Source organism: Lutra lutra, chromosome 1 (assembly GCF_902655055.1).
Source record: "Lutra lutra chromosome 1, mLutLut1.2, whole genome shotgun sequence".
Classification (NCBI taxonomy): Eukaryota; Metazoa; Chordata; class Mammalia; order Carnivora; family Mustelidae; genus Lutra; species Lutra lutra.
The window spans coordinates 62,294,785-62,322,610 of NC_062278.1; the positions used below are offsets into that span (position 1 = coordinate 62,294,785).

At 35.6% G+C, this 27,826-nt stretch overlaps 1 protein-coding gene across 2 annotated transcripts in view; it reads right to left on the minus strand.

Annotated features, from left to right (window-relative positions):
• ZBTB20 (zinc finger and BTB domain containing 20) overlaps window positions 1-27,826 on the minus strand; it is an 814,654-nt gene that overhangs the window by 470,736 nt on the left and 316,092 nt on the right. For both annotated transcript variants that reach the window (XM_047725341.1, XM_047725317.1), the window contains exon 5: window positions 16,445-16,518. The gene's annotated coding sequence lies outside the window, so the exon portion shown is untranslated. The remainder of the gene's footprint in view (window positions 1-16,444; window positions 16,519-27,826) is intronic.

Genomic DNA, 27,826 nt, shown 5'->3' on the forward strand with positions numbered 1-27,826 from the left:
CCGTCAGTTAACAAAAATGGGAATTCCAGTACAGCTACAAGCATTTAATAATAATCCTATTTATTTAGAATTTAGTCTCTGTAGTTTATTAGTCATTACTGCTTATGAATCAAGGATACTATCAGCACTTGAATATCATACATATGACAGCCCTCAATAGCAAAGTAAATGCTATTACTTAAACTAATAAAGTATTATATTTTGTAAACCCTAATGAATCTGTGAATAGACTACTCATTTTTAAAAATATTTTATTTATTTAGTTGAGAGAAAGAGGGAAAGAGAGAGCATGAGAAGGGGGAGAGTGAAAAAGAGAAGCAGACCCCCAGCTGAGCAGGGAGCCCAATGTGGGGCTTGATCCTGTCCTGAGCTCAAGGCAGATGCTTAACTAACTGAGCCACCCAGGTGCCCCTGGACTATTCATTTCAATTGTGTCTCTGAATCCGGTAACTATAATCCATTTTTACTGAAATATCATGAAAGTTTTAAAATGTACATTCCTTTGTTTGTTTGTTTTTATTCCTTTTATTTTATTTAGTGGTAACATATATAACATAAAATTTACCATTTTAACCATTTTTAGGTATACAGTTCAGTGCACTAAGTACATCCACATTGTGCAACCATCACCACCATCCATCCCCAGAATGTTTTAATCTCTCAAAATGAAACTGTACCCATTAAATAATAACTCCCCACTCTTCTCTCCTTCCAATCCCTGGTGACTACTTTCTTTGTGTATGAATTTGACTATTCCAGGTACTTCATATAAATGGAATCATCCAGTATTGGCCTTTTTGTGTCTGGCTCCTTTCACTCAGCATAATGTCTTCAAGGTTTATTCATGTTGTAGCATGTGTCAGAATGTCATTCCTTTTTAAGGCTGAATACTATTCTGTTGTACTATTCTGTTGTATTTATATGCCACATTGTGCTTATCCATTCACCTGCCAATGGTCACTTGAGTTGTTTCCACCTTCTAAAAATCAAATGTACATCCCTTTGACATTGTAGTTGCCCATCATTTCTCCCCCATAAATCAGACTCAAGGCATATTCTGATACCCTTTAGCAATGTAAGGCATTTCATTTACAATAGTCAGTTTTAAAGAGAACTTCGAAAATTTGGTCAGCTATGCTTAGTTTCTAACTAATTATTATGGTAATAGCAATTCTATGTTTATCAAATATTTGTTCAAGTTTGGTCATTAGCTTAATGTTTGTGTGATATGCATGTCTGTAAGATGCATACAGCTGTATTATGCAGAATGTTAAAGCTTTATTATTGTCTGGCTAGGAAGGTGGTCATTATCTAAGAAAATGATTTTCTAGAGTGAAGCAGCAGGTTAAATCAAACCTGAATTGGAAAATTTTGAGATGAAATAAGAGTTTCGTCCTTTTAAGGTTGTAACTTGCCGCTAAACTTCACCTTTGACAAATGAAAACAGAATATCTGGGATGGGGCCAATGCATTGTTTTTCTTTTGTGTTTCATTTTTTGCTGTTTTTTGTGTGTGCATTTTTGTTGTTGTTGTTTTTACTTTATAGATGATTTTAATATGGAGCCAGGATTAGGAATCTCTGAGCTAAAGAAAGAGATTCCAAGTTAGGAAGAGCTAAGAGTAATCAAGTAAAAGCACCTGTAAAAAGTAGTTGGGGCCTGGAGCATCAAAATGAAGGGAAGAGAAATTCAGAATTGTAAATGGCAGAAGAATCACTCAAACAGGGAGAAATTAAGTAGCCTCTTAGGTAAAAACAGAAGAGCAAGAGAGGTGTCAATTATAATAATAATTAACACCTAGGTTCTAAAGAGCTCCAGGACCTAACCTAGAAGTTAAGCAATGAAAATGGTTTGAGAAAGTCATAAGGTGAGAACAAGATAAATAGGTAAATATTTAGAAGAACAGGAAATTATAGAGTTTTGGAAATACCAACTTTCTTGATTGTATGTAGTTTTTATTCCATGTAAATGTAGTAACTGAACTTTATAGGTGTCACATGAAGTAATTTATCATCTAAATATACATTACATTTCTAATCAAAAGCATAGTTGGAATATATCCATCAACCTAGCTTACTTCTTTGGGCTTCTCATAGGTGAAGTGATCAGAGTCCTGTTTGTGCTACATTAATCCATTACCAATAACTAGAAAATGAGTCATCTCCCTCACAATCTTCTTCCCACAATTATTCCACGAGAGCTGAAGGACTGCTTGAGCGTTAAAAATGACCAGAACATTACACCACAATAGCAGTCTATAAAAAACTCTCAGGAACAATATTACGTCACTCAAACTTGAGGTGAAATCTCTTCATTATAGGAGGTACCAATATTAAAATTAACATTGATCAAAAGCAAAGAAACAAAATGACAAATAAGGAAGGATATCCCAAGAGCAGTTTTCCTTTTCTTGTGTGTGTGTGTGTGTGTGTGTGTGTGTGTGTGTGTGAGAGAGAGAGAGACATTTTGGAAAATTTAAAGAATGGAAAAGAAATGAATAATGACCCTTCAGAAATGAACACTAACATATGTTTTATGTCTTGATTTTTTTTCCACTTAAACATTATATAAGCATTTCTTAGCTCTTTAAATCTCTTCATAAACACTATGTTTTTCTAATCACACCTCTGTTATCTGACATCTTTCTAGCTACAGTTACTGTTCTCACCAAACTATTGGGGCACAGGGAGGAGTCACATAACAGATAAGAATTCATATTCTTTGTGTAAGTCCCCTAAACTGCAGGCATAGGGTAGAGAAGGGGACCTACCCCTTGGGGCAAACTTTCCATGACCAGCTGCTCATTGACTTCTTCAGTTCCCTAAAGTTAGGAGCAATAAATATAATTGTGAGCATATTCTAGATATCTCCTCACACCTGTAAATGGTTTACTCTGAGTCAGCACTCTCTAAATGAAAGGAGAAGACAGCTGGCTGGCTGGAAGTGCCAAGCAGAGCCAGCCCACCCAGGGTAGGACCCATGAGGGACTGGGAAAGATTTGTGAAAATGTAAAGAAATAGCTGGAGTGTCAAAATACATTTTATTTTACTTTTTCATGCTTCCTAATCTCCTAGCCAATCACCTTCTTCCACTCTCTACCCACTCTCATTTTCATTTGGGAGGAGGGACTCTCTCTCTCTGTCTAGCTATCTGCCTCTCTCTCTCTCTCTCTTTCCCCCTCACTTCATTCCTCTCTCCCTCTCCTTCTCTCCATTCCTCCCTCTCTCCTTTTTCATAAAGCCTCTGTCATAACTGGCTACAACATGAAGTAAAATATGCCTGTGTATCACTACTCATGGTTATCATATTACAACTTTCCTGTGTTTTAAATTAAGCTCATGGTTCCTCTGTTCTCTATCTGTAAAAGGTCAGACATTGTCAGGATTACTCTGTGATGGGATGTAGAATGTACTGACTTGGGGAGCCTGGGTGGCCTAGTGGGTTAAGCCTCTGCCTTCAGCTCAGGTCATGATCCCAGGGTCCTGGGATTGAGCCCCTGCAAGGGCTCTCTGCTTAGCAAGGTGCCTGCTTCCCTCTCTCCCTCTGCCTGCCTCTCTGCCTACTTGTGATCTCTCTTTCTCTGTCAAATAAATAAATAAAATAAAATAAAATAAAAAGAAAGAATGTACTAACTCTGGGAAACATGGTCTCTCATACTGTACAGCCCTCTCCTGCCTTGTTCCAGTTCAGATATACTGTCTAACTCATATGCTCAGGCCGATTTAAGTACATTCTAAATGGGGCCTTTGGTGCCTATCTTCAACCTAAGGCATCAGGGTCTGCCCCTCTGATTACTTAAAACTCCTGTGAAGGGACGTCTGAGTGGCTCAATTTGTTAAGCCGCTGCCTTTGGCTCAGGTTATGATCCCAGGGTGCTGGAATCGAGTCCCACATCAGGCTCCTTGCTTCATCGGGGAGACTGCTTCTCTCTCTGCCTCTGCCTCTGCCTGCCACTCTGCCTGGTTGTGCTCGCTCTCTCTCTGACAAATAAATGAATAAAATCTTAAAAACAAAACAAACTCTTGTGAAATTTCTGTTGGGAATATAGTCCTGAAACCTTATCTTGCAGAAGTATTTTTCTTTTCTCTCTCTATTCTTTTCTTTCTTCCTTCCTTCTTTCCTTCCCCCCCTCTCCGTCCCTCCTCTTTCTGTCTCTCTCCCATTCATTCATTCATTCTTGTCCTCCTCAGTGCGTGAAGGAAGCTTGAAAATCTAGTGAGATTATCATCAGAAAGGGAAGAAAAAGACAAACCAAGAAGGAGTTGGGAAGTGAGCAGAAAAGTTAATTGACCTGGGCCAAGGAGGATTAGTGAGAGCTCTTGACAAGGAGAGAGAGGCAGCAGAAACTTCAGGGAAGCTATTATAAGAGATGTATTGTGGATGACAGAAATAGCCAAAAAACAAAAACAAAAACAACCAAACCCCAAAAAAAGTTTTTTGGTGAATTTGTAGGTTATATATACAGAGAAACTACACTAAAGACTCAAATTACTTCTAACAACTTTTGCTTGCTCAACTATTAGTTCTTTGTATATGATTCCATGTATGAACCTACATCATGAAAGAGCTCAGCTACACACACACACACGCACGCGCGCGCGCATACACACGCATCATACTTATTAACAAGAACTAGTAGCATCATAGAGCTCAGGAAATATTTATTGAGTAAATGAGCCACTCTATTTAGAGTATGTGCTTTACTCTGTATTATGGAGGTGAGTAATACAATGAAATTTAAAGTTCTGCATGGTGATTATTTTCTCAGGCTGATTTCCAAGAAACAAAAGGTAGCAATTTAAAAAATAATTTTATATATTCATTTTCAAACTTATAGATATTCACTATAACTAATGAAACAATAAAAATGTTTAAAGAAAAAATTAATAATCTTCCATCAATCCTTTTTTATTCTCAACCCTGTGAGATGACCATTGTGAAGAATATGGTCATAGAACATGCACAACAAATTTATTCATAAATATTCATTACCCTGAAAATTTGTTCTTTTCACTTAATAAATTATGATCATTCTCCCAGATCAATAGCAATAGATATAATTCATTCTTTTTCAAATAGCTGTATAATCTTCAATACACCTGTCCATAGCAATATGGTATATATGTAGTCAATTAATAAATTCAATATCTTTTTCAAAAAACTGTTTATTAAAATTTACTAAATTTTCACACAAGATACTCAACTAACACTGAATATCCAGTGCCAGTTTTAATAAATGAGAAAACTAGTAAATTACTCATGGTTCCTTACCTCAAGAAATTCATTCTCTAATAAGGAAAGATAAAATAGTTAATTTTTCTTTTAATTTAAGAGAAACTGCTCAGAGAATTTACAGTAAAAATGCCTTTAAAATATATCTTTAGGGTCACCTGGGGTGGCTCAGTGGATTAAATATCTGCCTCTGGCTCAGGCATGATCTCAAGGTCCTGGGATTGAGTCCCACATTGTGCTCCTTGCTCAGCAGGGAAGCCTACTTCTCCCTTTGCCTGCCACACCCCCCCCCCCCTTGCTTGTGCTCTCTTGCACTCTCTCTGACAAATAAATAATAAATCTTTAAAAAATAAATCTTTAAAAAGAATAACTAAAAAAATGATAAAAATTTTTTTTAAATAAAAAGAGTAACATATTACTGGCAATTCATTGTTAGTCATTTCTTCCAATGTATGAAGAGTGCTTAGCAGCAAAAGAGTACCTCCCTATAATGGCAACTCAAAAAACAAACTAATTTCTAAGCAGGAAGACCTCAGATAAAGCACGTTACTCTGGAGACGTCAAAGTGATTTATAATTCTGCTAATACTTTTACTGTAATAGTACTACATGATATTTATGAACTTCCTTTATTCCATAGAGCTCTAAATACTTCATATATATCATTTGGCTTCTTTGAATAATGTCTGCACAGATCGAGGAAAGTGTCCCCTATAGAAAAGGAAAATGATCTTAAAGACAAAACTATTTGACAACGCCTGGATCAAGTCTCCAGATAGTCAGCCCCATGCTCTTCCCTTTCCATTACACTTGGGCCTCCCTCATGGTAACTGCAATGATAATGTGGATAGTATGATGTAATCAATCAGAAAGTCTCATGAAGCATGAGAGAGTCAGTATTTATTAAAAAACAAGGGTTTTTCATGCAAACTATTTCTTTATCTGCTGAAAGCACTCATGAACAAAGCTACACTGACAAGTTTTCTGGGTGAATCCAAGTTAACCTACAGAGCAGTTAGGCTAGTCAGCCCCTCCCACTTTCCAGTGGTGCAAGAAGATCAGACAGACAGAGCATGAAATGTATAACCTGGGTTTGCAGCTGTTCCTGCCAGCTCTAGTCCAGAGAAGAAAACAGAATTCTGATAGTAACAGCACCAGCAATGGTAACAATGTTAGACATATATTGATTATTTAATAAAGTCCTATAAGATGCAAGTAAGTTAAGCATGGAATAGTTCAGTAAAATTGTAGCAAAGGTTAAGCAAATTTCATATGGTCAAGTGCAATTGCAAAAAAGTAAATGACTGTCAAGAATCTTAATCTTCGAGAGTCCTTATAACCATCATCATGAACAAACTTATTTTCCTATATCTTTGAGGACATTTTATCATAGGAGGTTTATAACTCTGAGAATCTGATACTAACCATTAGATTGAGTTCATTCTGTATTCAATTTCTCATGACCTCCAGAAAGAATGTCGGTTTAGCATGGCCTCTTCCCTTCTCCACTTGACTCAAAGAATAGTGCTTTCACATTGCCATTTGGGATATGTGAAGGGGTGCATTTAGAGCCAATGTGCTGCAACCTGAAGTGGAAAACTCTTTGTGCCTAATTCCCTGGAAATGTACTGTTTCAGAGTCACAAGTCTCCTGATTGCTTCTCACCAGTCTTGAAGAGATTAGATAAGCTTCCTTCCTCTTACAAAAGCTTCTCTTCATTCAAAAGTCCTTTGAGAACAAAACATTGAACCAGAATTGGATTTTTAACAAAGTATTATAAGATGGTTGAAAATATTTTTTTTTCCTCCTGATGAGACCCAGCAGTTCAAAGGATATATTAATGTACTTTCTGATTTAGGGCTACTAGCAACATACTGCAAAGTACAAGGATGGGCCAAAGAACAAAGTCCTTTCTGCAAAGTAGGGAGATGGTTTCATGGAGTTATTTTAAAAGACTTGAGTGGACCCTTTCACATAGGAAGACTTAGAAGTCAAAATCAAGAAACAGAGAGGATAAAGTAACAGCTGCAGAATCCTAACAGGTAAGCATCACTTCTAATTACCATAAATTTGTTATGTATATTTGTGCCATTCCATAGTGACAATTGGTTTTAGAATGATTGTTTAAGTGTACTATCTAATAACAGAAACTGACCTTCTCAGAAATGAAGGTGTATATGTGCAGTGTCACTAAAGTTGACACATAGAAGGAAATTCAGGATCATGTCTGAGTGGGAGCTGCCATTAAAAAAACTGTTTCCAATCTCTTCCTCCTCCCCTTTTTCCCCTTCCCTCCTACCCTCCCAATTTGTCCTCCCTCCCTCTCCCTCTCTCTCTCTCTCTTGCTTTTATCAAGAGTTCACTTCTCATGTAGTCCTCACTGGTCATTAGAAAACAATCTAACAATTCATAAGTATGTTTGGATTTTCAGTTTTGCACTTTTTCTAGAAGAAGTTAACAATGAGCTCTTTCATTGACCTGTATCTCTAATCAGGCTTCTAAGTCTTCAAATACGTTAGTTTTGAGAAGGAAAATGTAAAACTTCTTCCTTTGTATTGGCCTCATAAATACAATAATTTTACCTCTTTTACTTTTCAAAGGTGTATTCAAGTATGATATAGGCTAGTAGTACTGTTATCTGTGATTTTATGATTGGGGTCTTGGGCACAGACACAGAGTGAATCAAGAAAACGTAGAGATGAAAGAGTAATGTCACAGATTTGACCTATCTTCCTAGTTCCTCATTTCTCAAAGAAGGAAACATAGATGGGGCACTGTATTTATTTCCAGATAAGGTAATATAACTTAATTATAAAATCACCTTCTCAACACACTCTCTTACTTCTTGGGAAGTCGATGAGAGCTACATTACAATTCTCCTTTGCCAGATAAGGATCTGAGTATGAGGACCATAGAAGACCAACCAACATCCATGAGAAGAGCAGACTTGGAGGTTGATGGAACAATGGAAAGAACACCTGGGATCAGAAAGATGTGTGTTAGAATTCTGGCTTAGGCTTTTACAAAGATGTGTGGGACAATTTTATCTCATTGAAACTTGGTTTTATAAATTTTAAACTGAGGATTAGAACATTGATCTTGAGGTACTGTTGACAGAATTAAATGAGAAGAACTTTATGCAGAGAGGGCTAAGCCTGCTAAATCTTCCTTTTCTTCCTAACTTTTATTTCAAAAGTTTGGACTATTAGAGAACTAATGACCTATGTGACCACATGAGCTAAGGCGATAACAAAAATGCAACAGATGAAACACCATGCAGCAGATAGTACAGAGTTTGAATCAGTTAGGCCTGGCATCAATACAAATTCACTTACTGGCTTTGCAATCTTGGATGTTACTTAATCTTTCTGGAGCTCAGTATTCTCATTATAAAATGGAAACGATTCCTACTTTGCAGAGTGGTTGCTGAGTGTGGTAGCAAGGATTAAAGACAACTTTCACAAAGCATCTGGTACATTAAGTAAACAGATTGTGAGTAATACATATTGTTCAGATTTTCATTAATTAAAGCTTGTCTGTAGACTTATCTCCTGTACTTAATATTCTTTTTTCTACCCAAGACCTTGAAAGGTTTATGGTAGGGGTGTTGATCACTGATTAGCTGGTCTCGTTGTGTTAATCTACCTCCTAAGAATTAGGGCTATAGTTCCAGCCCTGACATTAACTATTTAACTGTATGTCTGAAATAAGAATTCTAGGCCCGAATTTTGTTCATCTCTAAAATGAGGAGGCTGGAAAAAATAATTTCTAAGTTTCCCTGTCACTATAATATTTTATGATTCTAGTGTGTTTTTACTGAGTTATAGCAGATAAATCCTCATATCTTTAGAGTTTAACCTACTTCTCTATGGTTTAACTTTCACATTCCCTCTACTGTATTTCTTTTTCCTTTTTTCTTGTCTCTCTCTTTTTTTTTTCCTTTGATGAAAGGGGATAATTTCTATCATTTTGCAAACAAACCAATATCTCCTTTCTGACTTAGTGGTAATTCCATGATATTAATGCATCATACTTTAAATTAATCTGGATTGTTTTTAATCCTGAAATTCAGTAATAATGAAGAGAGTAATAATGAGGATAATGATGATTCATTTGGAGGCTTTCTGTGCCTCCAGGCCCCTGGTCATTGCACATGATAAAATACACTGCAATTAAAAATCAGATCAAGGTTTAACATGTTAAAAATACATCCTAGGAGTAAAACACATTTTTGGTATTCATTCCTACATTGAGCAATGAGCACTTAAAAATAAATAAAAATAAGAGATTCATTAACCAACAACAGAATCTTAATAATTATTAACTAGAAAGGAAATAAAATTAACTTGACCTTATCTTAGAAGGTTGTTGGGAATCTGCTTTGGTTTATGCAGATGGGAAATATGTTGTGAACTATTAGACCTCAGTTTCAGAAATCCAAACCGGCCTCAAACTTAGAAGTGAACCTTTGGCAAAGATTTAAAGTAAATGTGTAGTTGCTCTGAGCTTGTATATACTATTTAACTTTGAATTATTTTCATCTTTTTCTATTCAATTAATATATATATATAATATTATACACACACACACACACACACACACATCTATTATGTGTTTTTCCAATGATTCAAAATAAAATCCAATTGAGGGGCGCCTGGGTGGCTCAGTGGGTTAAGCCGCTGCCTTCGGCTCGGGTCATGATCTCAGGGTCCTGGGATCGAGTCCCACATCGGGCTCTCTGCTCAGCAAGAAGCCTGCTTCCCTCTCTCTCTCTGCCTGCCTCTCCATCTACTTGTGATCTCTCTCTGTCAAATAAATAAATAAAATCTTTAAAAAAAAAAAAGTTGAAGTTAAAAATAAATAAATAAATAAATAAAATAAAATCCAATTCATCACCCTGCTACTCCTCTGACATCACTTCCAATTAGTCCCCTCCTTTTTTTACTTTCCTCTAGCCACTCTGGAATCCTTTTATTTCCTTGAATACACAAAGCTCGTCTTTGCCTCAGAGCACTGTCCCTGCTATTTTGGTCTGGAGCTTTCTCTTCCTTACATGTTCCTATCCCCACCCCAAATTCTTCACCTGCCTGATTCTTCCTATCAACTTAAATTACACTTTCTATGATAATTCTTTCCTCACTACTTGGTGGATATTATAATATATTTTCCCCATGCATTACTGTCTTGCGTATCTATTAGCTCTTTTCATGGACTATAATTTGTAATTTTGTAATTATTTGTTTACTTATTTAATGTCTGATTCCCTTAGGACACTGTAAATTCCATGAGAGCCTGAGGGATCATTTCTATATTCCCCAGATTAACCATGGATGGGTAATGAATCAGTGATTCTGCTGTGGTAGGTTTTGTAGAGTTTAGAAATGTTAGTTAAATATGGACTCTATCCCCAAAGAATCTATTATCTAGTAAAGAAATAAAGTCTGCACATAAGTATCATTAAAAATATAGAAAGTAATTCAAGTCTCAAAAAAAGTGTAGATAAATGCTACATTAGTTTCTCAGGCTATTGTGACAAATTACCAAAAACTTGTTGACTTAACAGAAATATATTCTCTCACAATTTTGAATGATAGAAGTCCAAAATCAAATTGTCAGCAGAGCCAATACAGGTAAGAAGTGGGTTTGGTAAGCAGGGGAGCGTGGATTATTTCTGGCTAGGTCAAAGAGGGGAGGTTTCATGGAATTAATAGCATTTAAAATAGACCTGGAAGGATGGGTTAGATTTGCATATGGAAAAACAGAATAACGGAATTCCAGATGGCAGGAACAATATTAATAAGGGAGTCTGGTAGTGGTGGTGAGGAAATTTGGCCTGAGTGTTTGGTATATTAAACCATAAGAATGCTTCAGAAATGAGGTTAGAATTAGATTTTAGATGGTCATAAATACTGGCTAGAAATCGGTAATTAATCTAGAATTACTAAAGTTTTGTCTGAACAAAGTGATATAATCTTAGGACTCCTGCTTCAGGAAACCTAATGAGGCAGCAGTGTTTAGGACGAACTGGTCTCCCTTCCCCCTGTCTCCCTCAATTAGGAGATTATTGCAAGCAAGTGGACATGAAAACCTAAGACAAAGGTACCAAGGAAGGAGAATGAACAAGACCTGGCCACTTATTGGACACCTGGGGGGCAGGGGGAAAGCAAGAATGATATATTTTGAGTTGGGATCACCTGGACAATTGAGATGAAGAAAATTAGTATAGTCAAAAGGAGGATGATTAATTTTCACTAGGAGGATAAATTCAATTTTGATGTACTGACTTGGAAAAAACTAGTGTGATAGCTATTTGAAGATTTAAATAAGAACATTAGAAATACAAGACTGGAACTTGGGAGAGATATCAGGACTAGAGATATAAATGTGTGAGTTATCAGTAGTGTAATAACTGAAGTCATACAACCTTGGAAAGCTGTGTCAGATGATGGGAAAGGTATGTATATGGAGTGACACACCTATTCACATTCTATCTTTTACATTCACCTGTTCTATGACCTGGGGCAAGCTGCTTAATCCCTCCATAAAGAGGGAGAAAATGATATAATCCCTGAGTTGGGATTATGTGAGTTGAGTATTTAAAAGACCAATCTTCTTGATATATGCTTTCATATTTTGGTGGCACAATTCCCAGTAAGAAATATATTTATTTTGCAATCCATTATCTTAAAAATATGTAACACACTCTTTTTATGAATTTCTCCCTTTGATACTATTTCATTAAAAGCATATTGACTGTGATCCTTTAAACTGATTCCATGACCTATGAATGGTTCTCAACCCACACTTTGGAAAACACTGGCTCCAACTAGCATCCTATCCTCAGATCACACCATTACTATTCACTGTTCCCTCAACTTTCATTTTCATTACTCCCTCTACTTGGGCTACTGGTAAGTATCAGATAATTTTGTGATGGTCCAAAGGAAATGATAAGTATTTGTTTACTCTATGGTATCCATTCAACATACTGTCTTTAAGGAAAATGTATTTATTGCCCAAACAGATTATGAACTCCTTGACGATAGTATGCGTCATTTACCCTGGTAAAAAGATTGTTCATAAGAGGCACAGAATAAGTTTTAATTTATTGTTAAAGAGAAAAGAGTTCTGAGGAGATGATCTTGTTGGGCACCTACATTCAAGTCCCTGCGCTGGCATCCTCATGCTTCAATTCTTCCTTCTCTATATGCTAAAGCTTCCATGGAATTTTTTAAGGCAGAACACCATCTCCTCATCTAGGCACAAAGACATAACCACTAATATTTTGTACATAGAAACTTGAGCTTCTTCACAGTGGGAAAGTTGGGAGGGTATAAAATAAATTTGAGGAAGAAACTAAGATATATCCAGGACTTAGCTCTGGGTAAAATAATAGAAAAGTTCCTACGCTGGTCTCCTCGGATTGCTAAATGACAGAATCCAATAAAGACAACCTGAAATAAATTACTAGGGCAAGTAATTCATTTTAAATTATTAAAGTTTATTTCATTTTTTTCAGACACTAAAACTTTTCTCTGACAGAAATGACCTCTGGCAACAGTGACATTCTTGACACCATGCATGATGCACACTCTTGGGAAGTCGGAATTCCATGTCACAATGGCTCTGTTCAGATTACTGGTTTTATCGTGCCTGTAAGCACAATTAAACTACTGAAGTTTCTAATGGTCTTCTGTCCACTTTGTAAATTGTCATAAAGAATATTAAGTCAACCAAATAAATTTGCTTCTGTGTGACTCATTACACAACCAGAGGCATGATATCAAAATGTATATAAAAAATGAAAACAACAACAATAACAACAACAACCTTTTTTAGATTACAATGAGTATTTCCAGAATACCCCTTATGTTTTAATTTTGGGCTAGTCTGTGGAGGAGACTATAGTTCCATGGGTCTCATAAAATCAGCCTAAGGCAATTTGTTCCTCAGGAAACACTGTTCAAACACTGCTCAGACCTTTCCCTCAGAGTAAAGATCAAAGCCCCAGAGTCTAAATTCAGGTCTATTCTCAAGCCTAGATGACTAAAGGATGATCTGCATTGGTGGTCATTATGGCTTGGGTAACCTGCATGCCCTACCCGGGGCCTCAATATACTTATTTCAAAATTAAGATTATTAGGACTTCTGCTTCTTACAGCTTTTGTACTTATAATGTTTGATGAAGCTCTACCCTTAAATCCTTTCACCTCAATTTTGTAATCTTAAAAAATATGAAATTTGTTTATAAGGTTCTTTGATATCCTTAAATGTTATGCAACATGATAATAGTACAATTTACTAAGCCTAAATTTTATCATTTTAGTTTTGCCTCAGAGGCCACGTTTTATGAAAGCCTTAATTTGCATCAGCTGTAGCTGATTTAATAAAAATGAAGGTACCCCTTTTGGAAACAAATTAAAATTGGTGGGGGAGGGCAGAGAACTTTATGCAAAGAACAAACAAGCAAAAAACAAAACAAAACCAAAAAACTCCAGGAAGCTAAATGTTGAAGGGGTCAGAAGGGGTCAAATCATTTTGAGTGCTGAAGAATAATGTGTGGTCCTATTATGCTGAGAAACTGGTCCTGGCTTTTTAGGCGCCTGTTGAAGCTTCTAATGATGACTTCCCCAGGCTAACTGCCCAGATACCTATCATACCACATGCCTCTATGTGCCTCTTTCCTTCAAGCACAATTCACTGCATGGCAATTAAACCAACAGGTGAAGAGCCCATCCTGGAGTCAGGTAGATTTATCTCTGGAGACAACTCCAAAGTATGGGATCTAAGACACGAAAATTAAATGGAAAACTATTGGAGACCATTTCACAGTAAAAAGGATATGGTATGACTAGGCCCTCCTCATCATGGTGATGAAAAAGAAGTGTAGTCAATGAGGAGAAATACTAAGAGATGGACACCTAATGTGATATGATGGACAGTTGGTTTGCCTTTGACAAATTCCTTTAAAATTATCTTTCTGGGGAGCCTGGGTAGCTCAGTGGGTTAAGCCTCTGCCTTCAGCTCAGGTCATGATCTCAGGGTCTTGGGATTGAGGCCTGCATTGGGCTCTCTGCTCAGCAAGGAGTCTGCTTCCCCCTCTCTCTCTGCCTGCCTCTCTGCCTACTTGTGATCTCTCTCTGTGTCAAATAAATAAAAAAAATTAAAAATATATATAATTAAAAAATAAAATAAAATTGTCTTTCTGACTGTCAAGAACTTTATTCAACCCCTCTTCACAATATATATTCTCTGACAAAATAAATCCTAAAGTTTATTAACACATTTTGTAATTGTATTAATAACAGTAACCATCTCTTCATTACTATTATTATGCTAAGCACTGGAGATTAAAAAAACAAGTAAGGGGCACCTGGGTGGCTCGGTGGGTTAAAGCCTCTGCCTTCAGCCCAGGTCATGATCCCAGGGTCCTGGGATCTCTGCTCGGCAGGGAGCCTGCTTCCTCCTCTCTCTCTGCCTGCCTCTCTGCCTACTTGTGATCTCTGTCTGTCAAATAAATAAAAAAATCTTAAAAAAAAAAAAACTATATATAAAAAAAAACAAGTAAGATGGGCGCCTGGGTGGCTCAGTGGGTTAAAGCCTTCAGCTCAGGTCATGATCTCAGGGTCCTGGGATGGAGTCCCGCATCGGGTTCTCTGCTCAGCGGGGAGCCTGCTTCCTCCTCTCTCTCTCTGCCTGCCTCTCTGCCTACTTGTGATCTCTGTCTGTCAAATAAGCAAATAAAATCTTTAATAAAAAAAAATGAGTAAGAAACAGATCCTGCTTTTGGAGACCTTCCTGTCTGTGGGTTTGAACTGTTGTAGTTCTGGCAAAAGCAACAATAAACATCATTTATTCCCTCATACCAGTCAAACACTGTGCTCAGTGAGCACCATGAATAAGCTCCCTTTCCATTTATCAGATACCCTGATGGTGAGGTGATCTTGCTCTGTCCACGCATCATCTCTTTCCTCCCACCAAAAAATGGACCTACCAGAAATTCAGACCATACGTAGAGACACTTAATTTCTGGACTATCTGCAGTCAACACATAAGCACTATAGTCAATAATGAAAGAGTACAGTGAACCAAAGTGAAAATGGAAGAAAGTGAATCACCTTTAGTGCACTCTGTGGGACAGACACGGTGGCACTCTGAAAACCACGACGCAGTAGACCCTGCATCCGGCCTTCCAACAATGACTCAAGGAGATGGGTGTTATTTCAGTGTTTTAAGACTCTCTAAGGAAAGACCTTGCAACACATTAAACTGCAAAACTTAGGAAGACATCATAACCTTCTGGATTTCATTACCAAAACATACATTTTAATCTAAAATTAAAAAATAAAAAAGATTGACTTTTCTCATAGTATTTCACAACCTTTGAGTGCAGCATTAAAATGCTTTTCTTTTTTCCCCCACCAACTATAAGCTTCTGTTTTCTTACCCTGGGCATCTGAATCTTTTATATGCTCGGGTTCTATTCACTGCCTGTTATTCAGACATTGAAATCCCAAGTGTTAATTGTTCTTCCAAGTACATTGACAAAACAGCAGCTAAATAAGGGTAGACCAGACTGTGGTAGACTCTGACATGCATTTATGGAACAATGGGGCTCTGAGAGACAGCCTTGTAGCTCACGGGAAGACATAAGATGTGCTATTTTGACTGCTTCATAGCAGAATGGGGAACACACGCACACAAGGGAATTATGCATTTTACTTAGTTTTGCCCAAAGTCCTCAAGGCAACAGAATCTTGTGATGTCATCATGAACTTTTTTCTCTCCATTTCCATTGACACAAAGGCTAAAAATTTCTAATGACATCACAAAGGAAAAAGGAATCTACTTTGATTCCATAAGAAATCCATTACCTTCAATGAGACTTGAACAAAAAATGTGAGAATCCCTCCTGTCACGGTGTATGTCACTGTGCGGATGCACAGTGGGTGACACCCTCCCTAATGCAATTCAAACCAGGCAAAAAAAAAAAAAAAAAAAAGATTCACAATTTAGGTTGAATAAAAAAGACATACTGAATATTGAGCCCAACAAATTTTCTTTTTTTATAGAAGGAAATCATTTAAACATATATATCTTCAGGGATATTCAAATTTTTACTCATGCCTGGTTACTATGTTACCAATGTTTTTGTCTTTTCTTGGGTTGGTCACAAAATCACAGAGGAAGAAGGTACAGGAAGCTTTCACTTACAGGAATGCAGTGCAGCTCAGTCTTTTGTTTTTAAGGTGCAGTGATTTCAGTCTCTAAATGTAACTTCAGGCAGTCTGAAAAGAAACAGGTTAAAATCTCTTTCAGTTATAATTGGTATTTCAGATTTAATTAAAAATTAAACTTTCATAATGTTTCACCATCCAAAGCAATGCATTATCAGTCAAGCGTGGCTTTTTTTTTTTTTTTTCCTGTTAAGGAAAAAAAAAAAAAACCCTCTTCCCAGAGTAGTTTTTTAATGAAAAGAAAAGGATCTAAAGAGGGAAAAAAAAAAAAAAAAAGCAATTCTGAAAAACAAAATATGCCTCCCTGTTTAGGACTTCATAATGATATGACTAGAAGCTCAGTGCCTCTGAATTTCAGCTAAATTCTATCTGATTTTTAAAAACTCCTCAACAACAATTTCACAGCCTAAAGATTACATAAAATGTTAATTTTAGATAATAAAGAATAAAATCTATTATCTGAATATACATGTTGAAGGGAAATTATGACTTCAAATAGAATTGGAAAAAAAATGTTAGATCTACTACTTTCAGGTGGCTGCATTGGTGGTGGGGCGGATGGTGAAGCAGAGGTAAATGAACATATTTAGCAATACAGAATGCCCATTGCAATGTATGGTGGGCTTAGCATGCCGGATACCACATCATATCTACATACATCTTATCAGTTGCTGCGGCTGAGGTGTGAAGCAGCATGAGAAGACCATCAGAATTTGAACTGGACCTCATGGTTTTAAATAACTGAACCACATTTTTTAATATGTATTTTTAATCTTCAAATTAAGAGTCCAGGCATTAAAATCTCCAACTATGTCATAAATATTTGTGCTTAAAATGTCACACTATTTTTTCAATCCCTTCTTTCTTCATACAGCACCATCTCTAAATAAGATAACAGTTTAAAAAAAAAACAGACTAGATTAAGTCATCCCTATTTTTAGCTTTAGATAACTGACACTACAGGATTTAGAAAAATATAGCTTTCTCGTATAAAATGAAGATAATATAATTATCTTTCTTTTACTTCACAGCATGGTAGTACTTTTTTTTATATATTTGTAGCACTAAATGTGGTGTGTTTATGTCCACCTTCACATGAGTGCAAGGTAATATTTTAATATCTCCACATATGAAAGCATGATCATAAATCACCCTTGAAATTGCATCTATTATTAGAAAATGCATCTCGTCTGACTTATGAATTCTATTTTCTTTTTCCCTTCAAGTATAGGGAAGAATATTTTAGGTATTGTGTCTATTCGATATATATAGATTTTAAATGCAAACTGGTACAGATTCACTAAATCCATCCATGAATGGATCAGAAAAAAATCACTGACATTGACTAACTAAACTTTTCCCCTGCTTCTCACATGCTTGAATTAGACTAAAAATGCACCAGTGTAAAGAGAGAAATTATGGAGGCGTCACCAGGGACAACTGAATGAGAGGAGGGGAGTGCACATATTTCCTTATAAGGTAACAAAACAGTCATAAAAGAAACTGACAAAAATAACTCATGCTCAGAAATTATATGGATAACAATAATCCTCAATAAACAATTCAGAAATACAAAAACTGCCCACCTCTATGTAAATCTGAATCACCGATTGGTATTGTTCTACTCACTGCTCAAATATGGTTAGTGAAAAACTGATTCACTATCTAGTTCATACAGGGAAATGTGATGGAAACTAGGCTGCATATTTATATATAAACTATTTAACTGACAACTAGAAGTTCAATTTGATCAGTCAGATTTTCTTTTCCTCAATTCACCAGATGTTGAGTTAACAGAACTATCCATTCAAAATAATCAAGTAATTTCCATGAATAGGCAGTCTGCTACGTTACATTCTTCTTGTCTCGTCATGTATCCCTCATCCTCTTTGACCTTTCTCCTCACTTCTTTTTCTGCATGTTTCTTCTTTACTTTCGCTTTCTTCCTTATTTTTTCCCTCTCTTTTTTTCCCCTTGGTGAGGGTAATGAAGCTCAAAAATAACATCTTGTATCCTGTTGAGGGAAACTTGGTCACAACTATCCTTCCAGATGACAAACTCATTCTTAAATGTCTGTTTCCCAATCCAAAGAAAACAGAGCAATTGAGAAAATAGAGACGCAACATCACTTACCACTACCAACACCACCACTTTTAATTCCCATGCTACATTCATCACAAGGAGGACTGAAGTTTATTTATATTATCCCCTAACCTCAAATAGGACCACAAATAAGACTAATAACAGGACCATTTTGTGGCACTCAGGCAAACGGCTGGGCAAAACAGATGGATCTTACTTTGCGCCAGGACTCAAAAAATACAGTCGCCAACTCACTGTTGGCGACTACATATCTTGGCCCAAAGATGGACCTGGAAGTGGGACCAGTTGTCTTTGATATGAATACTGTTCCTATTCATATCTGCCTCATGAGATAATCATTAACTCTGTCACTATGTAGTGGGGGTAAGTATTGGATAGAAACTGGAAAAATGGTCATCAAGGAAGTGAAATATTTTCAAGGCATGTCGGATTAGATTAGGGAGCACAAAGTCAGGGCTAGAACATTTTTGGCAATTCTCTCTACTTTTCAACTTCCTGTTTTTTACAAGTTCGGTACGGTACACTGTACCCACCTTTAAAACAGTAGATTTCCAGAGTGTGTGTGATCAATAAGAATAACTTGCTCTTGACATTTCAGGTCCCCAAATCTGTTAAAATTTTTTTAAAGTCACCCGGATCAATCTCGGTCATTATTAAAATTGACCACCAGTGTCAGACTTCTTTAATCAGGACAAAACTATGTAAGGCTTTATAGATTACACTCAACACCCAGTGATGCACTGGGAAACAGCTCAGTCAGTAATCAATGCAAATTACAAAGCCCGGAAGAATGCTTCTCTTGGCAGAGACCCTTTAGCAAAAGAGTTGTACATTCTGCACTAGTTAGAGATTCTGAATGGCTTTCCAGAGAAGTGGCAAATGCATTATATTACAGTAACCTATCCTGTAACTCACAAGTCCAAAAAACAAAGCCCCAGACAATAAAGAAAACTGAAGGGGGGGTGACGAACTATAGATTGTAACACTGACTAGTAACATAGGGCTGCTTCGGTCCATACTCTACTTTTTTTTAAAAAATCCTCACTTGCATAGGAGTTTTAGATATCACCAGGTCACAAAACTTCAAGAAAAGAACAACAAAGCACTCTAGTTTAGGAAGTCTATGGTAATTCAGGCATTTCTCTTAATGTTCTCCCAACTATTCAGCATCGATTGTATCTTACCCAGATTGTTTTTGAGAGTCCCTCACTTCTCTTATAATTTGTTCATTCTGATATTGCTCAGATGATTTTTAAGAGACAAGCCCTGCCTGTGGTCAGTGTAGAGGGAAATCATAATATTTTAATTATTTCTCTTAGTCTTTTTTTTTTTTTCACTTAAAAAAATTTACTATGGAAAATCTAAAACATGTGCAAGAGTAGAAAGCAGAGTAAATGAGCTACCAGGTACTTATCATCCACAGGCCATCTTTTTTTTTAAATCTACAGTCACCCACTTTCTCTTCCACTAGCTCATTTCAAAGATAATTCCAACTCTATCATTCTACCCACAAATATGTTAGTATATAGTACTAAAAAGTAATGGCCTCTGAAAATCACAATATCATCTCCCACATCAAAAATAATACCAATTATTTAATATTATTAAATATCTTAGGTCAAATGATTGACTTTTGAATGCTTATTGTTCTTTGTTCATTTTTATAGCTGGTTAGTATGAATCAGGATCTAAGAAAGATCCACACATTACATTTAAATCGTAATTCTCTTTTAACTGATAAATCTCTCATTTTTTTAAAAATTACTTTTTATTTTGGGACAATTTCACATTTATTGAAAAGTTGTAAAGTTAGTAAAGAGAATTCCTGTATTTTTTTCACTACTAAACATTAACATCTTATGGAACGATGGTAAATTTGTCAAAGGAAGAAATGAACATTGATACAATACTATTAACTACATACTTTATACAGATGTTACCAGTTTTTCTGCTAATACCTTTACTCTGTTCTAAATTCTAATCTAGGGTACCACATTGTATTTAGTTGCCATTTCTCCTCTTTTCTGATTTGTGACAATTTCTCAGTCTTTTCTTGTTTTTTATGATGCTGATAGTTTTGAAGAGTAGTGGTCAGATATTTTTTGTACTAATCTAAATAATAATTTGGGTTCATCTGATGTTTTTCATTATTAGATTGGTATTGTCATTTAGCAAAGAATGAAAATGAATGAAGAGCTCTTCTTGTAACACCATATCAGGGCGTGCTTGATATACTTATCACTGGGGACGTTAATCTTGGTCCCCAAGATTAAGGGAGTGTTAAGGGAGTGTCTGCCAGGTTTTCCTCTTCTTAATTTAAATTAGCATAATTTCCCTTTTAACAGTCTATTAAGGTATAATTTACATAACATGAAATTCAACCTTTTACATGTACAACTTAAGGATTTTAAATAAATTTAGAGTGACCAGGGGCACCTGGGTGGCTCAGTGGGTTAAAGCCTCTGCCTTCGGCTCAGGTAATGATCCCAGGGTCCTGGGATCCAGCCTCACATCGGGCTCTCTGCTCAGCAGGGAGCCTGCTTCCCCCTCCCTCTCTCTCTGCCTGCCTCTCTGCCTACTTGTGATCTCTGTCTGTCAAATAAATAAATAAAATCTTAAAAAAAAAATTTAGAGTGATCACCAATTTTAGAACATTTTTGTCACCCAAGAAAGATCTTTCATGTCCTTAGGTAGTCAACCCACTCTTATCCCAGTCCCAGACAATAACTCATCAGCTTTCTGTCTCTAAACATTTTCTTTTTCTGGACATTTCACATAAGAACAATCATAAAATATGTGGTGTATGCATGTGGCTTATCATAATGTTTTTCTGATTCATCTATGTTGTGGTATGTAGCAGTAGTCTGTTCCCTTTTATGGACAAATGGTCTTCCATTGTGTGGATGTACCACATTTTGTTTATCCACTTATTAGTTGATGAACATATGCATTGTTTTTAGTTTTTGACTATTATGAATAATTCTGCTCTGAACACTGACATATATACAAGTCCATGTATGGACACATGTTCTTACTTCTCTTGAGTAGATATCTAGAAGTGAAATTTCTGGGTCATAAATTATGGTAAGTTTAACTTTTTTAAAAAATATTTTTTCAAAGATTTATTTATCAAATCTTGCAGGGGCACCTGAGTGGTACAGTTAAGCGGCTGACTCTTGTTTTCAGCTCAGGTCACGATCTCAAGGTCATGAGATCAAGCCCCACATTGGGCTCCCTGCTCAGTGGGGAATCTGCTTCTCTCCCTCTTCTCTCTCTGCCCCTCCCCTGTTCACCCTCATGCTCTCTCTCTGTCTAAAATTAAATAAAACAAACAAAAAATCTTGCAAATTTTCTCCCACTTTTTATTTCTTTAGTGGTATCTCTTAGAGTATTAAAGTTTTAAATTTTATTAAAATACAAATCATTATGTTTTTAATTTTTTGTATCATGCTTTGGTGCCATATCTAAGAACCCTGTGTAGCTCAAGGTCATGAAGATTCTTCTCGTGTTTCCTTACAGAAGTCTTAAGTTTTAGCTCTTACATTTAGGTTCATGATCCATTTTGAATTAATCTTTATGTATGGTTTGACATAAGGCTAGAAAGTTATTTTTTTCATATAGTTCTAGCACCACGAATTTTCATTTATATTTCATATAGCCCTAGCACCAATTGTCCTAATATTATTTACTGAAAACAACAACAAAAAATTATTTCTTACCCTATCAAATTGCTTCGGCACCTCTGTCAAAATCAATTGACCAAAAACTAAAGGTTAATTTTCTGAATTTACAATTTCATTCCATTGATTTATATGATAGTACTATACTCTTCCTTTTATAGTTTTTATAGTAAGTCTTAAAATTAGGAGTACAGTTCATCTAACTTTGTTTTCCTTTCCAGAATTATTTTCACTGTTCTGGATTCTTTGCATTTTCTTATAATCAGCTTGTCAGTTTCTACAAAAATGCCTTTATTCTTTCTGATGCTATTGTGAATAGAATTTTTTTTAAATTTCATTGTTCACTGTTAGTATATAGAAATAAAATTAAGTTTCATATAATTATAAAATAATATATATTTTGTATTATAATATATAATTTTTGTATAATTACAAAATAAAATATAATTTGAAAACTTGCTGAAGTCATTTATTTGTGTGTGTGAATGTATTCCTTCAGCTTTTCTACATAACTTATTTTCTGAAAACAAAAAGTGGTAACTTTTTACTTTCTAATCTGAATGCCTTTGATTTCTTTCTTTTCTGTCTTTTTTTTTCTTTCCTTTTCTTGCTTTCTTTCCTCTCTTTTTCTTTATATTTATTTATTTATTTATTTTCATCTTTCTGGACAGACACCCTGCTACAACGCTGAATAGAAGAGGTGAGATCTGACAACCATGCCTTGTTCCCAAACTCAGGGTTAAACCAGCTAGTCTTTCATCATTAAGTATGATGTTAGTTGTAGCTCTTGCATAGATGCTCTTTATCAGGTTACAGAAGTCCTCTTCTAGTCCTAGTTTGATGAAAGTTATTGTCAAGGATGGTGGATTTTCTCAAACGCTTTTTGTGTACCTACTGCAATAGTCACAGGGTTCTCTCCTTTATTGTACTAATATGGCATATTACATTAATTAATTAATTAATGTTTGCCAAATTTGCATCCTTAGGATAAATCCTACTTGCTCAGGTTGCTATATTTGATTTGTGAATATTTTGTTGAGGACTTTGGTGTCTATATCATGAGGGATAATGGTTTCTTAAATACGTTTGGCTTTGGTCTCAATATAATATTATTGTCATAGAATGAATTTTTAAAAAATGTTCCTTCTCCTTCTATTTTCTGAAAAAGTTTGTGAAATACTGGTATTGTTTTTCTTTAAATAATGGATAGGATGCAGTGAAAATATCTGCATCTAGACTTTTCTTTGTGGGATGACAATCAAAAATTCTATCTCTTTGCTATTATAGATCTATTCAGATTCTCTATTTCTTCTTGAATCAATTTCAGTAATTTGTGCATTTCCAGTAATTAGATAATTTTAGTAAGTTGTCTTAGGAATATATTTGTTCATAGTATTGCCTTTTCATCTTTTTAATTTCTATGGAGTTGGTAGTGATGTCCCACTTTTATTCCTTATTTCGGTAATCTGTTATCTTCTCTACTTTTTCCTTGGTCATTCTATCTACACATCTGTCAATTTTATTGGTCTTTGCAAAGAATCAACTTTTGTTTTCATTGATTTTTCTCTACCATTTTATTGTTTTCTATTTCATTGATTTCTGGCTTAACCTTTATTATTTTCTTCCTTTTTCTTGAATTGAATTTTATTATATATTTATGCCATATCTATATTTATCTACATAATAATATTATAAGTGCAAATCATTTGTTTGGGTGGATTTTAGTTACTGTTGTCATTTCCTTTCAATCTAAACGATTTCCTTTAGTATTTCTTGGAAGGCAGGTCTGCTAGCAACAAGCTGCGTCAGGCTTCGTTTATTAATATAAATAAATATATAAATTAATTAATATAATATTTCATTTTCATTTTTGAAGAACAGTTTTGCTAAAAATAAAATTCTTGATGGTCACTTTAAAAATCTTTTTCCTTCAGCACTTTGAATATGTTGTTCCTCTGGCTTCTGACTTGACTTTTAACTGTTTCTGATAAGAAGTCAAATGTTAATCAGAATGTTGTTTCCTATATTGAATGAGTCTTTTTTCCTCTTGGTGCTTTCAAGAATTTATCATTTTCTTTGTCTTTCAAAGTTTGACTAGAATGTGTCTATGAATGGATCCTTTTGCATTTTTCATACTCGGAATTTGTTGAGCTTCTCAGATGTGTGGATTAATGTTATTCATCACATTTGGCAAGTTTGGGGCTATTATTACTTCAAATATCTTTTTTCCATCCTTTCGTTTTCTTCTTATCTCCTCCTCTGTTATTCACATGTTAGTATGCTTAATGGTATTTCAGATCTCTGAAGCTCTATTTCTTCTTTTTTTTTTTAGTTTTGTTTTTGAGATTAGGTAATTTCTATTGATTTGTCTTGAGTTCACTGATTCTTTGTTCTCCCATCTCAGACTTGCTCGAGTCCCTCCAGAATATTTTTCATTTTAGCTATTGTGTTTTAAACTCCAGAATTTGTTTCTTTTAAAAATAATTTCTAGGGACACCTGGGTGGCTCAGTGGGTTAAAGCCTCTGCCTTTGGCTCGGGTTATGGTCCCAGGGTCCTGGAATGGAGTCCTGCGTCAGCCACTGTGCTCCACGGGGAGCCTGCTTCCCTTCCTCTCTCTCTGCCTGCTTGAGATCTCTGTCAAATAAATAAATAAAATCTTTAAAAAAAAATTTCTATCTTTATATTGATACTCTTCATTTTAAAATTATATTAATATTTTATTTAATTATTTAACATAGTTTCTTTTTGTTATTTGAATATATTTATAATAGCTGCTTTCAAGTCTTTGCTAAATTTGACATCTGCTCTTCCTCTTCCAACCTAGAGACAGTTTCCACTGACTGCTTTTCTATCGGTCACACTCCTGTTTCTTTACATGCCTTATGATTTTTTTTCTTGCAAGTTGACACTTTATACAATACATTATAGCAACTCTGGCTTCTGATTTTTTCCTCCAGGAGATAGTTGCTGTTATTACCACTTATTTGTTTGGTGATTTACCAATCTAATTCTGTGGGGTCTGTCTCCTTCATGCTGTGTAGTTGCTGATGTCTCTGGTCAGTTTTTATAATTCCTAATTTTATTTTTTAGCTAAATAATTGCCTCTGTGTCAGCATAGTTTGCAGTTCACATCTAATGAATGGTCTGGAGTTGTACTCACACACCTTGAGGGCAATAAGCTAACTCCTTTGCTGATATGTGTGTATGGGTTGGAAATGCATTCAAAGTTTAGGCACTTTACATGTTTTCCTTGGCTCTTACTTTTCACTGGAATCACTCTTCTCTCCTCTTTGCACAAGTTCTTAGGGTTAGCCTTGGGTATGTAGATAGCTTGGACCCTCTCTGGTCTTTCCTGGAATATGTGCAGACTTCCAAACTACCAGGGATATGTGCTTATCAATGCCTACTATAGCAGTCTCCTTTTCCAATTCTCCCTGTTAAAGTTCTGGCAATTTGCCAGTCTATTGCCTGCCTCAATCTGAATTACAACTTCAGGCTAGCAGTAATGTTTATCTTCCCTGTTTATTTGCCACTGAGACTGCTACTGTTTGTGACACCTAGGGGCATGTGGTTTTTAATGTTCTATTCCATCATCAAGTCAGCCCGTTTTAGCAGGAAGTTGTGAGTTTTCATGGTTTGGCCTGGCCTGGTAGGTCTATTGTGCCAATGGAGTTTGGGAAAGGGTAAGCAGTGGAGGTAGTCCCAGCTAAAACACCAGATCTCATTTATGCCTGTCGCTTAACCATAATCTTTAGCATGTCCCCTTCTACTCTCAGAAGTATCAAGTTTGGGTGGTATAATTTATGATCTCTTTTATATAGTGAGCATAAAAAACTCATGATATTCCTTCAGCAAATAACCATTGCCTAATTCTATTTCTTGTAATGCAAGATTTGGAGGCCAACTGCAGGGGTGTGTGTATGGGTGGGTGGGGGAGGTCCAAACTGCCATTGAATGAAAGTTTCCATGATGGTTACATGTGTATAGGAAATCTTCAACTGCCTGTTCCACTATACCTCTAAAAAGTCTAAAAGTTCTGGAGGTTAGGAATTTCTGCCAATCATGAGCACTGGGAGTTGGATGGAGGATGAGTATGAGGGTGAAATACTTCCCCCATAGGAGATTAAGAATTCTGCATGACTTTACAGAGCTTAGAGAAACCACACAATGAGAAGAGCTAGCATTTCATGGTCCATAATTAGTTGCTAGAAAATTTGGAGCTGGACTGAGCTAGAATAAACTCATCCCAAATCATCTAGACTTAATCTCATACTAGCTAAGCAATCTCTCTAAACAGGTTCAAATACTTAAGTGAATCAAGTTAGTATTTGCAATTTACTCCCTCACAGTTTTGTGGTGTGCCCAGGCTATATATCCTCAGGAACATACTAAAAGGATATGTTTCTCTGGGCACTTAAATAACTCTTGTAAATCAGAAAGTTCCCATATTGAAATAGGGAGTAATATGCACTTTAAAAATGATTTTTGCTTTACATAATGATCCACAATAAAATTCCCTTGAGAATAGATTCTCCTAGAGCATTTAAATTATGAATAGATTTACAAAATCACTCATCACATAAAATGAGATAAACATGTAGTATCTGCTCCTAGGATTTTCAAAACTTTTTTTTCATAGAGACTGAAAGGAAAGGGAAAATCAGCAAACTTTGTGCAGTAGAAATTTAGAATGTATGATGCATTAACTTTGAATATCTTACTGATGTTTTTGGATCGACATTAATCCCTTACATTTACAAAGTGTTGAAAAAAATCAAAGTATTCACCAAACTTCATATCATGAAAATGTCATAATAATTCACCTTTAACCCAAGAACTTGTAACAGCAAATATTACCACTCCTATTTGGAAAACAAGGAATCTAATCATAAAATAAAGCATGGAACATCACATAAATTGCTTAAGGACACAAGAAACTCTGGTGATGTAATATGTGATAAAATTCCCTTACCTTGTAATATGAGAATTGCAATGTGCAATATTTAAGCTATAGCAAAGAAGAAATTGGAGCCTCCATCTCCCACTTGTCCGTATATTAGAGCAGAATAAAAACAAATGTTTAAAGAGATTTTTTTTTTTTTGGTCCTATGAAATGACACTTCTCAAGCTAATTTCTCAAGTAAAGTAGGTGGACATTTTTTTGACTGTGTGTTTTTGAGAGGCATTGCAATTTCTATAATAGAATTTCAACCCAACCCCTAACTTGAGTATTGTTTCTGCTATTAATTAACAAAAACAGCTGTTGTTCCAGTGATACAATCTAGAATTCACTGTTGTCTACTAACAGTTATAGGTATAACTTAGAAAAATATTATCTATAAAAATTGCAGCTCTTCCATTGGAGTTTAGATCTAGATATATTCTAAAATCTTTCTTCAAATTATATCAGAATGTAGTGTCATCTACCTGGTCTGTATCTTATAAGACTGAGAATACCAAATTGCACATCACTGAGATGTTATCAATCTATATTGAGAGCTATAATAGAGGTATACCTATAAAATATTCTTGGTTTCTCATAAAAGTGAATATTAATCATGGTATTCATGGTGAC